Genomic DNA, 18,065 nt, shown 5'->3' with positions numbered 1-18,065 from the left:
CATCACAGTTGGTACCTAGCTGCCATTATTTTGCCCAAAAGGCCATCCCTGGCCTACACCACCATTTGGAACCTAACGTCTTTGCATCACTGGGCCATCAGTGACAGGGTGTACTTGTCAACAGACAGGTGTTCTGTAAGAATGGGTAGCAATGCTACATATCTTTCATGGCACACCAAGTTAATCTTTTGGTGGTGGTAGTCTGGTGGTGTCTTGTCCAATAGTGACAACTGACTCAAGTCACCTGTACCCCCTCCACCTCACTGGCCGCATACTTTAACTTCTTGTAACCAGCAGCCCCCCTCCCATGTGCCCCAGAACATATACAGCATATAAACATTACCATGCTGTATTGCAGCTTGTATGCCTGGGTGACTGAAATCACAGAGGGTCGAGGCTGCTGGCAGCTTTCCAGGTCCAGGCAGGTGTGATAATAACATTAATTTGCTGGCTGTTCTTTGTCTGGTTAAAATCACACATGTACCTTGTCTGGCACATGTCCTCAACCTGGTGGCACAGTGGTTCATCACATAGTACTCATACTCTCAGGAGGTCCTTCATCAGCCCAGAAGGATGGGTGCCCACTTTAGGCAGATATACCCAGCTATGGCTCACTCATCAGCTGCCTGCCAACCGCCTTATTTGTGCAGGCACACAATGAAACTCAACATTGGCCATGTTGCAGAGACTGCACTTGCAGCCTCATGCTATCAATGAGTACTTGCGCAATTATTGAAAAGGAATTGGCTCTGGGAAGCTGGTGTTCTTTTTGCTGCATCAATGGCTCCTTATTTGGGATACATGCACCATTTTGACATCTTTTGTGACTAAACTATGAACCATGACAAGGTGCTGAATAGCGACACAGTCTTTCTCATGCCCTTCCTGGAGCACACATTGCGTGGCCTGAAAGAGCATGCACTGGAGGCACAGCAGCAGGCAGAAAAGGACGAAGACCTGCTGCTGTCTAAGAGCAAGCAGGTTTTATTGCCTACTGCCTCCATGTGAGGGTAAGGCAGCAGGAGGCCAATATGGAATATGAGAAGGAGGATGGTTGGGTGCTGTGGGTGAGGAAGAAATGGGGCAGGATTTAAGGGGGACATTTTAAAACCTGGCCAAACCATGGATGTTATACGTGGATGGGGTGAAATCAGTGAGGACAATGTTCTCCTCAGTTGGCGTCCTCTACTGCAGCCAATCTGTGGTGAATTGGGTCCTTTATGCTCAAATGCCTACTCAAGAACCACATTAAAGAGATAGACCTGTCAGGTCTCCCACTTACCAGACCGGTGAGTCCGCTTGGGCAGAGGGTAGGCTCCCTTACGTATCCGACTCGGGACCCCTGATAGAGCAGACAGGAAGCCCACGAGTGCGGAATAGTATGAGGGCCTGGTGTAAGGATCCGGATGTCAGAAGAGAGGTGGTTCTCCAAACAGCAGGTAGTATTCAGGAACACTAGAAACAGATGCTGAGCAGGAGCTGTTTAGACTGGCCACACACAGGCAGAGGTCGGCAACAAGCTGGCAGCAGAAGTACAAGAGGAGCAAGCAAAAGCGGTGTCAAACAAGCCGGGGTCAGGTTCAGGCAGCAGTCAGGGAGGTCCAATAGGCAAGCCGGGTCGTAACAGAGCAGAACTTCAGGAACACAGAGAGGATCATGGAACTTGGCACAAGAGCTGTTGATCAGGCAGCACTGAACAGAAATTGCAGCAAGCCTAAATAGGCTGATTGGCGCCAAACGCTGCGCACGTGCACGCACCGATACACACAGACGCCCACACGCCCGCATGCGCCCGAGCGTGCCCCCGGACACCGGTGCGCACACCAGCACCACCAGGCACACGCATCCCAATGCCCATAGGCATGCACGAGCTTACGCGCGTGCCCGGGCACCACCGCGCACACCATGGCCAGCTGGATCAGACACGCCAGTGCCCCCAGAAGCACGCGCCCCAGTACACACAGGAACACGCGCACCAACGCGCACCGATGCCCAACCAGGTAACCTCTCTGACAGTGCCCCCTCCTCAAAGGCAGACTCTGGATGCCCAGCTGGGCCAACTTGGAGGCATGTGAATCTTTGAAAAGCTTGCAAGAGCTCTCTGGCATGCAAGTTGCTTTCTGGCTCCCATGAGTTGTCTTCAGGCCCATAACCCTTCCACTTTATGAGGTATTGGGTTTGGTTGCGCCTTCTTCTGCAATCTAAAATTGCTTCCACTTCAAACTCCTCCTTGCTGTTAACTAGGATAGGCTTGGGTGGGCCGACACTACGGCCAACAAAAGAATTGGGAGTAACCAGTTTCAAAAGAGACACGTGGAAGACTGGATGTACTTTCAGAGAGTTAGGCAGGTCAAGTTCGTAGGCCACGTTGTTAATTTTCCTCCTTGCCAGGAAAGGACCCAAGAACTTAGGGCCTAGTTTTCTGGACGGACAGGCCAATTTCAGGTTAGCGGTGGATAACCATACTGGGTTGCCAGATTCCAAAACAAGCTCTCCACACCTCTTCCTGTCGAACATCCTCTTGTAGTATTCCTGAGCTTTGGCCATGGTATCCTGCAGTAGTTTATTGTTTATTGAAAAGAAATCCAAGGTTTCGGATACTGCAGGAACGGAGCACTCTGGTATTGACCCAGGCAAAAAGGACGGATGGAAGCCATAGTTGGCATAGAATGGTGTCTAATTGGTAGCTGAGTGCAAGGAGTTGTTGTATGAAAACTCCGTGACAGGGAGCAGGGAGGCCCAATCGTCCTGGGAGAATGCAGAAAAACAGCGGAGATATTGCTCCAGAGTCTGATTCGTCCTTTCAGTTTGCCCATTTGACTGGGGATGATAGGCCGAGGAGAACGCTAATTCGCCGCAGAGGGCTTTTCAGAATCTGGAGGTGAACTGGACACCTCGGTCAGAAACTATGTTCGTTGGCACTCCGTGTAATCTGATAATTTTTTTGATGAAGATAGTAGCTGTTTCCATAGCCGAGGGGGTACTCTTCATGGGAAGGAAATGGGCCATCTTGGACAGCCTATCTACCACAACAAAGATGGAGAAAAAACCTTCTGATGGGGGGAGTTCAACGATAAAGTCCATTGAAATCATGGTCCACGGCCTCTCTGGGACCGGTAAAGGTTTTAATAGACCCCACGCCCTCGCCCGGCTGTTCTTGCTTCTGGCACAGCTATAGAAGCCCGTCTAATTTGAGAGACAAGATCTTCTTGAAGAAGCAGGAAATTCCCAGAAGGGAGGATGGTGTCTGCAGGTAGGGCTTTTTCTGAGTCGTGGAACATGCGAGAGAGTGCGTCAGACTTGACATTCTTGGATCCGGGTCTGTAGGTGATGTGGAATTGGAATCGGGAAAAAAAAAGTGCCCATCTGGCCTGCCGAGGTTTTAGTCTCTTAGCCGTTCTCAGGTATTCTAAATTCTTACGGTCTGTGTAGATCAAAATGGGGTGAGCAGCACCCTGCAGAAGATAACGCCATTCTTCTAAAGCTGCTTTAATGGCCAGAAGTTCCCGATCTCCCACGTCCCAGGGTACAGGAGGGCTTTGGCGCCTTGCCTTTGCGAGAGCACAGCTCCTACCACAATTTCGGATGCGTCAACTTCCAATACGAAAGGTAGGGCTGGATTGGGATGCTTAAGAATGGTGGCTGAGGTAAACAGAGCCTTGAGTTCTTCGAAGGCCAGCTGCGTCTTAGGAGTCCAGCAAAACCGGGTCCCTTGTCTGATGAGCTCAGTGATGGGGGTAAATATCGAAGAAAATCCTTTGATAAACTTCCTATAGAAATTGGCAAAGCCAATAAAGCGCTGTACTCCTTTCTTATCTACAGGTGCAGGCCAATCCAGGATAGCGGATACTTTTTGAGGGTCCATCTTGATACCCTCAGGAGAGATGACCAGGCCCAGAAACTGAATAGATTGGAGCTCAAACTCGATTTTTCGAGTTTGGCATGGAGCCCATGTTGCCTGAGTCAGGTAAGTACATTTCATACGTGTCTGCGGTGGTCGATCAGGGAAGCAGAGAAAACCAGAATATCGTCCAAATAGACTATGACATACAGGTCCAGAAAGTCGCAGAAAACATCATTGACGAAGTGTTGGAAGGTGGCTGGCTCGTTACACAGGCCAAAGGGCATGACGAAGTACTCGAAGTGCCCGAATCGAGTCCGAAAAGCCGTCTTCCACTCGTCCACCTATCTTATGCAAATCAAATTGTAAGCTCCGCGGAGATCCAACTTGGTGAAAACTGTAGCGGTCCCTAATCTTTGAAACAGCTCAGGTACTAAGGGTAACGGATATCTGTTTTTAATGGTAATTTTATTTAGTTTCCGGTAGTCGATACAGGCGACGTAGGGAGTGATCCTTCTTCTCAACAAAGAAGATGCCTTGCCTGCACCTGCTGGAGACGTGGAGGGGCGAATGAATCCCATCTTCAGGTTTTCATGCCTTCAGGGTGCCCAGCTCCTTGCCTTCAGGGTGCCCAGCTCCTGCTCAGTTAAAGGAAAAATCCTTCCGAAGGGAACTTCAGTTCCGGGTAAGAGTTCTGTTGGGCAGTCGTAAGGCCTGTGTACTGGGAGAGTCTCTGCCCCCTTCTTGCTGAAAACATCCAGGAAGTCCCGGTAGGGCTCGGGAAGGGATTGACAAAGCTTGGTGTCAGAGTCCAAGCAAAGACACTGGGATGGTGTTATGGGTGTTCCATGTAGACAGTGTTGTTTGCAGTAATTGGAGAGAAATTGAATTTTTCCTGTGGACCAGTCAATGCTGGGATTGTGAGCCTGCAGCCAAGGCATTCCTAGGATGATTGGCAAGAGAGGAGAGGAGATGACATCCAAGCGTAAGAGTTCCTGGTGTTCCGGGCCTATGGTGGCCAGTAAAGGAACGATCTCCTGGGTAACTGGACCGGAGCTGAGGGTGGAACCGTCTGCTAGGAATACTGCAAGTCCCCGGGCCTTGGGTTGGAGAGGAATACCATGGTTATCAACGAAGGTCCGGTTAATGAAGCCACTACATGCTCCAGAATCAATAATGACCGGCACCGGGATGTTCCTTCCAGGAATCTGTAACATAACAGAGAGTGTCATATGATTACCAGATCTGGGTAAGACAGGTGCACATAAAGAAGAGGACGGCAGGCACTTACGTTTCTTGTTGGGGCAAGCCCTCACAAAATGTCCTTGTTCTTTTTTTGGTCATGCTCCAGGCAACATGCTGATTGCAGTTGGTGCAGTAGTATAAGCAGAAGAATATTTTGGATTTATGGACATCTCTCCATGACCGCAGGAAAGGAATGCCTGAGCTCCACCACATGTTGTGCATCCCAGTCAACATCATTTTACCGGCACCTATTGAGAACATTCATCTGACGACCAGGTCAACTTGATGAACCACTTACCTGCATATTGTGACCGTCTGGATATTGTTCCGCATGCCCAGGGTGGCACCATGCCTTCATGACTCCATGTCTAAGACAGGGGAGTCCACTGGATCTGGTAAGAGTTTATGCCTACCATTATCTGTTTAGATGCCATTGATAAGAGAGGAGGTGTCCTTTGAATGATTTTCCAAATCCCCTGCAAGTCTCCTTTCAACATTCAGAACATCCACCATTGCTGAGAGACTTTCTTTTTGCTCATTTTTCAGAGACTCTGGTCTTTTTATATATTTATATATATTTTTTATTTCTTATTTATTTTCCTTCACGGATTGTCATCCATGTATGCTCCAGTCACATCACCTTGCGGATAGGTGTTGGCCCTCTGGACCAATACATAATTATTATTATATGCGCTACATTTGTTTATTTCTCGACAGTACAGACATAAATTGTGAGTACGTCTGCGCGTCTTTTCTTCCGGGGTAAGGGATGGACGGAGCAGACCAAGCTGCATGGGTTCTGGAGCTTCTGTGGCCGGAGCCACAGGCTTGGCTGCAAGCTGCACTCACATGCAGCATTTGAATCACATGATTGCTGACTACATCAGGTTCAGCACTAATGTGGACGATAAGAAAAAAGAAAGAGCGCACCGGCCTAGTGCATTATCCTTAGGATGAATTTATTAGAAACAAGATAAAATCTACTCACAAAGGTTGGGAGAAAAAAATCGCACTGTATACAGTTGCAAAGCGATTGATCCACTGGTAGCAGTTTCCAGGTCCTAGGAAGAGGACATATGAACCGCTGCTGGCTAATGCGTTTCGAAGGTGTCCCTTCTTCATCAGAGCCTTAGCTGTGCTAGTCTCTTGTACCTATTTATACATGTGTCTATCTGGGAAACTCATCTTAGATTGGTACTGGGACCACTCCCTTAATTGGTAGGAGGCTCCAAAAAAGGGGGGTGGACCTCAGCCGCATTGTTATAGTGATAATTTATTAGTTTATTGTATTCTATTTTATTTTATTTTATTTCATTCGATTCATTCTACTCCATTTCACTTCGCATGCACACTGGGAGTGCAAGTATCCAGCAATAAGCTGACCTGGATCTGTTGGTAAATACTGTACATCTAATAGTCCCGGATCCAGCTATTGAGAATTGCCAAATATCATAGAGAATATGTATATTGAATATTATGAGTATTATAAATTAAATGTTGCAATAAGGGAAGCCATAGCTCTCACCTTCACAAAGGACCCCTCTACGATGGCTGCAGCTACTCCGACGTTCATAGCCGACAGCTTGCATCTAGTCTCTTGTCCTGATGCGCTGTCTCAGCGAGTGGAACGCACGCTGCGCCATCGCTTCCTTGTTGCGATCCACTGGGCGGAAGTGTGGTCATGACATCATTTCCCATTCGCCCATTGGCGCACGGGGTTGACGTCTAATCGTAAACAATAGCCGCCATGTTACCGAGGAAAAAGATAGAGGGCAAAGCTAGACACACCGTCAAGACGATGCGTAAGAGGGATAGCATAAGGAGCACTTAGCTCACAGTGGAGCCTCTGAGGGGGGCGAAATCGTTAACTAATGATAACCGTACATAATGTTAGAAAACCGTATATATTAATAATAAAGATTGTACATATTATTAAAAACAGGGGGGAGAGAGAGAGAGCATAGACAACTAGTATGTACATGTTATACACACATAGCGGAAGCATGTAAACACATGTATGTGCAGCAGTATGCCATTAATTAATGGAGTTAATAGCAGTTAATTACAACTAACACTATATTGTTGGAGCTATACTCGGTGCTCTTAGGCACAGGGTGTATATGCACACAAAGCGTAGACGCGCATGCCACTGAATATACACCCTGTGCCTAAGAGCAGCAGGTATAGCTCCAACAATATAGTGCTAGTTGTAATTAACTGCTATTAACTCCATTAATTAATGGCATACTGCTGCACATACATGTGTTTACATGCTTCCGCTATGTGTGTATAACATGTACATACTAGTTGTCTATGCTCTCTCTCTCTCCCCCCTGTTTTTAATAATATGTACAATCTTTATTATTAATATATACGGTTTTCTAACATTATGTACGGTTATCATTAGATTTCCCCCCCGCCAATGAGCACACGGGAAATGACGTCATGACCGCACTTCCGCCCAGTAGATCACAACCAGGAAGCGATGGCATGGAGTGCGTTCCACTTGCCGAGACAGCACATTGGGACAAGAGACTATGGCTTCCCTTATTGCAACATTTAATTTATAATACTCATAATATTCAATATACATATTCTCTATGATATTTGGCAATTCTCAATAGCTGGATCCGGGACTATTAGACGTACAGTATTTACTAACAGATCCAGGTCAGCTTATTATACTTGCACTCCCAGTGTGCATGCGCGTGTGAAGTGAAATGGAGTAGAATGAATCGAATTAAATAAAATTAAATAAAATAGAATACAATAAACTAATAAATTATCACTATAACAATGCGACTGAGGTCCACCCCCCCTTTTTTGGAACCTCCTACCAATTAAGGGAGGGGTCCCAGTACCAATCTAAGATGAGTTTCCCAGATAGACACATGTATAAATAGGTGCAAGAGACTAGCACAGCTAAGGCTCTGATGAAGAAAAAACACCTTTGAGGCACGTTAGCCAGCAGCGGTTCATATGTCCTCTTCCTAGGACCTGGAAACTGCTACCAGTGGATCAATCGCTTTGCAACTTTATACAGTGCGATTTTTTTTCTCCCAACCTTTGTGAGTAGATTTTATCTTGTTTCTAATAAATTCATCCTAAGGATAATGCACTAGGCCGGTGCTTTTTTCTTATCGTCTACTACTAGGATAATCCCATCCTGGAGAGCAGCAAGACCGAAATTCACTGTCCTTTCAGAACCCTTGGGATCATCAAGCTTACACACATGTGCGCAAGAGTATTTGCTTCTGTAGTTCAGCACTAGGGATGAGTCGAACACCCCCCCTGTTCGGTTCGCACCAGAACATGCGAACAGGCAAAAAATTTGTTTGAAGACGCGAACACCGTTAAAGTCTATGGGACACGAACATGAATAATCAAAAGTGCTAATTTTAAAGGCTTATATGCAAGTTATTATCATAAAAAGTGTTTGGGGACCCAGGTCCTGCCCCAGGGGACATGGATCAATGCAAAAAAAAGTTTTAAAAAAAGGCCTTTTTTTCGGGAGCAGTGATTTTAATAATGCTTAAAGTGAAACAATAAAAGTGTAATATCCCTTTAAATTTCGTACCCTTCAGGTCTGGTATGAATTTTAAGGGGAACCCCGCGCCAAAATAAAAAAAGAATGGCGTGGGGTCCCCCTAAAAATCCATACCAGACCCTTATCCGAGCACGCAACCTGGCAGGCCGCAGGAAAAGAGGGGAGGACGAGAGAGCAGCCCCCCTCCTGAACCATACCAGGCCACATGCCCTCAACATTGGGAGGGTGCATTGTCCCCATGTTGATGAGGACAAGGGCCTCCTCCCCACAACCCTGGCTGGTGGTTGTGGGGGTCTGCGGGCAGGGGCTTATTGGAATCTGGAAGCTCCCTTTAACAAGAGGACCCACAGATCCCGGCCCTCCCCCCTGTGTGAAATGGTAAGGGGGTACAAAAGTACCCCTACCATTTCACTAAAAAAGTGTCAAAAATGTTAAAAATGACAAGAGACAGTTTTTGACAATTCCTTTATTTAAATGCTTCTTCTTTCTTCTATCTTCTTTCGTCTTTCTTCTTTCTTCTAGCTTCTATCTTCCTTCGGTTTCTTCCTCCATCTTCTTCTTCTTCTGGTTCTTCTGGTTCTTCCTCCGGTGTTCTCATCCGGCATCTTCCTCCGCGGCGTCGGCGTCTTCTTCCCTTCTTCTCCTCGGGCCGCTCTGCATCCATGATGGCATGGAGGGAGGCTCCCGCTGTGTGACGCTTCTCTCTTCATCTTCTTCTCTTCATCTTCTTGTCTTCATCTTCTTGTCTTCATCTTCTTTTTGGGCCGCTCCACATCCATGATGGCATGAAGGGAGGCTCCCGCTGTGTGACGCTTCTCCTCTTCTGACAGTTCTTAAATAACGGGGAGGCGGGGCCACCCGGTGACCCTGCCCCCCTCTGACGCACGGGACTTGACGGGACTTCCCTGTGGCATTCCCCGTGACGTCAGAGGGGGGTGGGGTCACCCGTTACGTAACCCCTCCCCCTTCTGACATCACGGGGAATGCCACAGGGAAGTCCCCATTAAGTCCCCGTGCGTTAGAGGGGGCAGGGTCACCGGTGGCTCCGCCCCCATTATTTAAGAACCGTCAGAAGAGGAGAAGCGTCACACAGTGGGAGCCTCCCTTCATGCCATCATGGATGCGGAGCGGCCAGAAAAGAAGAAGACAAGAAGATAAAGAGAAGAAGATGAAGAGAAGAAGATGAAGAGAGAAGCGTCACACAGTGGGAGCCTCCCTCCATGCCACCATGGATGCGGAGCGGCCCGAGGAGAAGAAGGGAAGAAGACGCAGACGCCGCGAAGGAAGATGCCGGATGAGAACACCGGAGGAAGAACCAGAAGAACCAGAAGAAGATGGAGGAAGAAACTGAAGGAAGATAGAAGATAGAAGAAAGAAAAAAGAATAAAGAAGATAGAAGAAAGAAGAAGCATTTAAATAAAGGAATTGTCAAAAACTGTCTCTTGTCATTTTTAACATTTTTGACACTTTTTTTGTGAAATGGTAGGGGTACTTTTGTACCCCCTTACCATTTCACACAGGGGGGAGGGCCGGGATCTGGGGGTCCCCTTGTTAAAGGGGGCTTCCAGATTCTGATAAGCCCCCTGCTCGCAGACCCCCACAACCACTGGCCAGGGTTGTGGGGAAGAGGCCCTTGTCCTCATCAACATGGGGACAAGGTGTTTTGGGGGGCTACCCCAAAGTACCCTCCCAATGTTGAGGGCATGTGGCCTGGTACGGTTCAGGAGGGGGGCCGCTCTCTCATCCCCCCTCTTTTCCTGCAGCCTGCCAGGTTGCGTGCTCGGATAAGGGTCTGGTATGGATTTTTGGGGGGACCTCACGCCGTTTTTTTTTTATTTTGGTGCAGGGTTCCCCTTAAAATCCATACCAGAAATGAAGGGTCTGGTATAGATTTTGAAGGGGACCCCACGCCATTTTGTTTTTTAAATTTTGGCCGGGGTTCCCCTTAATATCCATACCAGACCTGAAGGGCCTGGTATGGAATTTAGGGGGACCCCCCACGTAATTTTTTTTTAAAAATTTTGGTTCGGGGTTCCCCTGTGGGGAATTCCCATGCCGTTTTTATAAATGAACTTTTATGTGTATTGTTGGACCGGCAATTCATTATTAGCCGCGAGTAGTTTTAAATGACTTTTTTTCCTTTGAAATGTAATTTTACTGTCAGATTGTTCTAAACACGGGAAACATGCGCCACTTTACAGGCATACTATAGACACCCCCCAGGTACGAAATTTAAAGGGATATTACACTTTTATTGTTTCACTTTAAGCATTATTAAAATCACTGCTCCCGAAAAAACAGCCCTTTTTAAAACTTTTTCTTGCATTGATCCATGTCCCCTGGGGCAGGACCCAGGTCCCCAAACACTTTTTATGACAATACCATGCATATAAGCCTTTAAAATTAGCACTTTGGATTTCTCCCATAGACTTTTAAAGGGTGTTCCGCGGCATTCGAATTTGCCGCGAACGCCCCAAATTGTTCGCTGTTCGGCGAACTGGCGAACAGCCGATGTTTGAGTCGAACATGAGTTCGACTCGAACTCGAAGCTCATCCCTATTCAGCACTAATGTGGACACTCTTATAAGTGAGGACTGTATTGACATTTGGGTGTTCAGGCTGGACCAATGGCTGGAGCTTGCACAGCGTGCACTGGAGCTCCTAGCTTGCCTTACAGCCAGTGTGCTGTCTGAGATGGCCTTCAGCCAGAAGGATGTTTTGTTACCATGAAATGAATCCGCAAGTTCCTTGACAGCATTGACCAGCTCACTTTTATTAAAATGAACCAGTCTTGGATGGCCAGTAACTACAAAACCCCTGCTGCTGATGTTACACCGTACGCATTTAATTGCCACCCCCCCAAAAATATATATATAATTGCTACCTTTTTAGCTCCTGCCACCTTTCCTTGCCTATTCCAGTGCTACAGCACTGTCAAGGCACCACACAATGTTTCAGGGGGAAAACCAGCAGCAAAAATAAGATGTAAGTTCCTACGGCCATAGGCTGCCGTCCTTCCTCAAAAAGATGGTCAATCCTCGCCTATTCAAGCAGCTTATGTACTGTCCTACTACTGATTATTTTTTTCATTCTTTGTAAAAGAGGTAGTAGCTTAAGTGGCATATCATCCATGAGATGGATGGGTCTCATTATGCGCTCATACCCTCTACACCCATGGATGAGGCACCTCTGAGGAGCTGCAGTCATGCCAGTCATTGCCCACTGTGTCGCTTCTGTCACAGGATCACAGAGGATCTGTGTATGACTCAAGTTGCAGTCACACACAGATCCTATTGCTGGAGCACAGGTGGCTGTACAGCCAGGTTCAGCATCTCTGGAGGGGGCGGGTTCGGCATCTCTGGAGGGGGCGGGTCCGGCATCTCTGGAGGGGGCGGGGCACTGATGTCATCTGCAGCCCAGGAGAAAGGAAATCTCCCTTGCTAGTCTGTATGATGTGACATGTGAGCTCTGTGAATTTGGGGGGAAGTATGCAGATGTGACAGATTGAGTCTGTACCCCCCGTAGTACCTCCCAGTCAGTAAGATTAACCTGGGAGCGGGGGAAGTTTAGTGGGCACACACTAACCTGGGGGGGGGGGATTGTAGTGGGCACAGACTAACTTGAGGGGATTGTAGTGGGCACAGACTAACTTGGATGAAGGGGGGATTGTAGTGGGCACAGACTAACCTGGGGGGATTTTAGTGGGCAAAGACTAGCATGGGGGGGGATTTGCAGTGGGCACAGACTAACCTGGGGTGGTTACCTCTGTTAACCACCTGAGCCCCGGACCATTATGCTGCCTAAGGACCAGAGGTCTTTTTCCAATTTGGCACTGCGTCGCTTTAACTTTTAATTGCGCGGTCATGCAATGCTGTACCCAAACGAAATTTGCGTCCTTTTCTTCCCACAAATAGAGCTTTCTTTTGATGGCATTTGATCACCTCTGCGGTTTTTATTTTTTGTGCTATAAACGGAAAAAGACCAAAAATTTTGAAAAAAAATGATATTTTCTACTTTTTGTTATAAAAAAAATCCAATAAACTCAATTTTAGTCATACATTTAGGCCAAAATTTATTCGGCCACATGTCTTTGGTAAAAAAAATGTCAATAAGCGTATATTTATTGGTTTGCGCAAAAGTTATAGCGTCTACAAACTAGGGTACATTTTCTGGAATTTACACAGCTTTTAGTTTATGACTGCCTATGTCATTTCTTGAGGTGCTAAAATGGCAGGGCAGTACAAAACCCCCCCAAATGACCCCATTTTGGAAAGTAGACACCCCAAGGAAATTGCTGAGAGGCATGTTGAACCCATTGAATATTTATTTTTTTTGTCCCAAGTGATTGAATAATGACAAAAAAAAAAAAAAATATTTACAAAAAGTTGTCACTAAATGATATATTGCTCACACAGGCCATGTGCCTATTGCACCCCAAAATACATTCAGCTGCTTCTCCTGAGTATGGGGATACCACATGTGTGGGACTTTTTGGGAGCCTAGCCGCGTACGTGGCCCCGAAAACCAAGCACCGCCTTCAGGATTTCTAAGGGCATAAATTTTTGATTTCACTCCTCACTACCTATCACAGTTTTGAAGGCCATAAAATGCCCAGATGGCACAAAACCCCCCCAAATGACCCCATTTTGGAAAGTAGACAACCCAAGCTATTTGCTGAGAGGCATGTTGAGTCCATGGAATACTTTCTTTTTTGACACAAGTTGCGGGAAAGTGACAATTTTTTTTTTTTTTGCACAAAGTTGTCACTAAATGATATATTTCTCACACAGGCCATGGGCATATGTGGAATTGCACCCCAAAATACATTTAGCTGCTTCTCCTGAGTATGGGGATACCACATGTGTGGGACTTTTTGGGAGCCTAACCGCATACGGGGCCCCGAAAACCAAGCACCGCCTTCAGGATTTCTAAGGGCGCAATGTTGTGATTTCACTCCTCACTACCTATCACAGTTTTGAAGGCCTTAAAATGCCAAGATGGCACAAAACCCCCCCAAATGACCCCATTTTGGAAAGTAGACACCCCAAACTATTTGCTGAGAGGCATGTTGAGTCCATGGAATATTTTATATTTTAACACAAGTTGCGGGAAAGTAACACTTTTTTTTTTTTTTTGCACAAAGTTGTCACTAAATGATATATTGCTCAAACATGCCATGGGCATATGTGGAATTACACCCCAAAATACATTCTGCTGCTTCTCCTGAGTACGGGGATACCACATGTTTAGGACTTTTTGGGAGCCTAGCCGCGTACGGGGCCCCGAAAACCAAGCACCGCCTTCAGGATTTCTAAGGGCATAAATTTTTGATTTCACTCCTCACTTCCTATCACAGTTTTGAAGGCCATAAAATGCCAAGATGGCACAAACCCCCCCCAAATGACCCCATTTTGGAAAGTAGACACCCCAAGCTATTTGCTGAGAGGCATGTTGAGTCCATGGAATACTTTCTTTTTTGACACAAGTTGCGGGAAAGTGACAATTTTTTTTTTTTTGCACAAAGTTGTCACTAAATGATATATTTCTCACACAGGCCATGGGCATATGTGGAATTGCACCCCAAAATACATTTAGCTGCTTCTCCTGAGTATGGGGATACCACATGTGTGGGACTTTTTGGGAGCCTAGCCGCATACGGGGCCCCGAAAACCAAGCACCGCCTTCAGGATTTCTAAGGGCGCAATGTTGTGATTTCACTCCTCACTACCTATCACAGTTTTGAAGGCCTTAAAATGCCAAGATAGATTTTATATTTTGACACAAGTTGCGGGAAAGTAACACTTTTTTTTTTTTTTTTTTGCACAAAGTTGTCACTAAATGATATATTGCTCAAACATGCCATGGGCATATGTGGAATTACACCCCAAAATACATTCTGCTGCTTCTCCTGAGTACGGGGATACCACATGTTTAGGACTTTTTGGGAGCCTAGCCGCGTACGGGGCCCCGAAAACCAAGCACCGGCTTCAGGATTTCTAAGGGCGTTAAGTTGTGATTCCACTCCTCACTACCTATCACAGTTTTGAAGGCCATAAAATGCCAAGATGGCACAAACCCCCCCCAAATGACCCCATTTTGGAAAGTAGACACCCCAAGCTATTTGCTGAGAGGCATGGTGAGTATTTTGCAGCTCTCATTTGTTTTTGAAAATGAAGAAAGACAAGAAAAATGTATTTTTTTTTTCTTTTTTCAATTTTCAAAAGTTTGTGACAAAAAGTGAGGTCTGCAAAATACTCACTATACCTCTCAGCAAATAGCTTGGGGTGTCTATTTTCCAAAATGGGGTCATTTGGGGGGGGGTTGTGCCATCTGGGCATTCCATGGCCTCCGAAACTGTGCTAGGCAGTGAAGAGTGAAATCAAAAATTTACGCCCTTAGAAAGCCTGAAGGCGGTGCTTGGTTTTCGGGGTCCCGTGCGCGGATAGGCTCCCAAAAAGTCCCACACATGTGGTATCCCCATTCTTAGGAGAAGCAACAGAATGTATTTTGGGGTGTAATTTCACATATTCCCATGGCATGTTTGAGCAATATATCATTTAGTGACAACTTTGTGCAAAAAAAAAAAAAAAAAAAAAAGATTTGTGTCTTTCCCGCAACTTGTGTCACAATATAAAATATTCCATGGACTCGACATGCCTCTCAGCAAATAGCTTGGGGTGTCTACTTTCCAAAATGGGGTCATTTGGGGGGGGTTTGAACTGTCCTGGCATTTTATGCACAACATTTAGAAGCTTATGTCACACATCACCCACTCTTCTAACCACTTGAAGACAAACCCCTTTCTGACACTTTTTGATTAAATGAAAAAATTATTTTTTTTTGCAAGAAAATTACTTTGAACCCCCAAACATTATATATATTTTTAAAGCAAATGCCCTACAGATTGAAATGGTGGGTGTTTCATATTTTTTTTTCACACAGTATTTGCGCAGCGATTTTTCAAACGCATTTTTTGGGGAAAAAACACACTTTTTTAAATTTTAATGCACTAAAACACACTATATTGCCCAAATGTTTGATGAAATAAAAAAGATGATCTTAGGCCGAGTACATGGATACCAAACATGACATGCTTTAAAATTGCGCACAAACGCGCAGCGGCGACAAAATAAATACATTTTTAAAAGCCTTTAAAAGCCTTTACAGGTTACCACTTTAGATTTACAGAGGAGGTCTACTGCTAAAATTACTGCCCTCGTTCTGTCCTTCGCGGTGATACCTCACATGCATGGTGCAATTGCTGTTTACATTTGACGCCAGACCGACGCTTGCGTTCGCATTTGCGCGAGAGCAGGGGGGGACAGGGGTGCTTTTTTTTTTTTTTTTTTTTTTTTTTTCTTTATTATTTTTTTGCTTTTTTATCTTATTTTTAAACTGTTCCTTACATTTTTTTTGCTTTAATTAATTTTATTGTTATCTCAGGGAATGTAAATATCCCCTATGATAGCAATAGGTAGTGACAGGTACTCTTTTTTTTTTAAATTGGGCTCTATTACAGGAGCAGATCCCTTAATGGTCTGGCAGGCACACAAATGCTATATCAGAGGGGAGCTGATCCAAATGGGAACCCGTAAGAAGAAAGAAACAGAGAAAGAAATAGTTAAATTGACCAATAAAATACGCGAATTAGAAACCCTGCACAAGCAATCACTTACAACTCAATCAGCCGCGTTATTACTGGAAACAAGAAAGTCCCTCAAAGACATTCTGGAAACTAAATCTAGGAGATTTCTCTTTTTTAAAAAGAAGATCTATTACGAATATGGGGACAAAACGGGGAAAATACTAGCACGGGCATTAAGAGGCCAAATATCCCAACACTCAATTTTAGGCATTCAAAATAAATCCGGCAAAACTGACAGAGCAACGGATAAAATCGCACAACACTTTCATGCATTTTATATGGAACTATACAATCTCCCACCCCAACATAAACCCAACAACATATTGAGAGACTGAGACGTGGCCATTGAAAACTATCTAAAAGAATCTAAACTCCCACCCCTAACCACAGATGACATTGCACTATTGGAAAAACAAATAGAAGCTTCAGAAATTCAAAAAGCTATTAAAAACTTGAAAACAGGAAAGAGTCCAGGCCCAGATGGCTTTAGCGCCATTTATTATAAAACATTTATAGATATTCTGACCTCCCCTTTAACAAACGCTTTAAACTCACTATCTAGAAGAGGCGCATGCGCGGCGCTCTGTGAAATGGACGCTTGATCACAGAGCTCCGTCCCGCTCCGAGCGATCGGCACCCCCCGCAGCGGATGCACTCTCCCCACACACTCCAAATCGGGAGCGGAACACGGCGGCACCCCACAGGAACGGGTTTGGGCAATTTAATACACCCGAACGGACCCCAGAGGACAGTTTCCTTTCCCAGCCGGCCACCACACAGACACCTAAGATGGCGGCGGAGCGGCACACAGGCGATGCTGCTCATTCAGTCACAACGGATCCCTCTCCATGGCGCACTGCTCTCCTTAAAGAGGTATGTGGAGAGACTCATATGCCCCTTCATATCATGGATCCAGCATCTCCTGCCTCCACAGTGTCTCTGCTAGATCAGGCCCTGGATGGACTGCACACACCACACACTGCCTCATCCTCACAGAGGCCTAGCTCTCAGCCACAGGATGTGAATCAGCTCTCCTCCTGCCCCACTGATATTTCTATGCTCTTCACCAAATTTGCAGAAATGCTTGATAAAGGTCTCGCACACACTGCTGCCAAAATAACTTCAGATATCACCTCTGATATCAAATCAGACCTTCACCTCTTGGGATCCCGCATTGAGCATATTGAAACTAAAATGGATGCTACGATCGATCGGGTCAATCAAAACACGGATCGCTTTCAGGAACTCCATGATCAGCTGGAGGGAGCAATCGCCAAAATCGATGACCTTGAAAACAGGTCCAGACGATTGAACTTCAGGATAAGGGGTCTTCCCGAAACATTCACGGACATTCCAGAAGCAGTTCATTCTCTCATCAAACACCTGATACCTGACATCAGAGCCCACAGACTGGAGCTCGATAGGGCCCACAGAGCCCTAGGCCCCCCGCGTTCAGATGGTCTTCCCAGGGACATTGTGGTGAAACCTCTCTACTACAACGTTAAGGAGGAGGTCATGAGGAGGGCTCGCACCATGCCCCAAATTCAACTTCTGGGTCACACAGTTCAGGTGTACGCTGATATCTCTCCTTATACTATTCAACGACGACGAGCACTTAAACCACTCCTACATGTCCTGACACAGAAAAATGTAAAATACTGGTGGCTTTTCCCGCTGAGCCTAAAATTTGAATTCAACGGTAAACCTTTCAGATTCTCTACACTGGCAGAGGGAGAACTTTTGCTGAAAAAACTGGGACTCTTGACCACTGATCCAACATCACCGAT

General features: G+C 45.9%; 1 protein-coding gene across 2 annotated transcripts in view; it reads left to right on the top strand.

Moving 5' to 3' along the window:
- Positions 1 to 18,065, top strand: part of PTPRQ (protein tyrosine phosphatase receptor type Q) — a 450,263-nt gene that overhangs the window by 13,282 nt on the left and 418,916 nt on the right. The window lies entirely within an intron of this gene.

This window comes from Aquarana catesbeiana, linkage group LG03 (assembly GCF_042186555.1).
Source record: "Aquarana catesbeiana isolate 2022-GZ linkage group LG03, ASM4218655v1, whole genome shotgun sequence".
NCBI lineage: Eukaryota > Metazoa > Chordata > Amphibia > Anura > Ranidae > Aquarana > Aquarana catesbeiana.
Note: the sequence above shows the minus strand (reverse complement) of the source record. Positions and strands in the feature narration are given on the sequence as shown.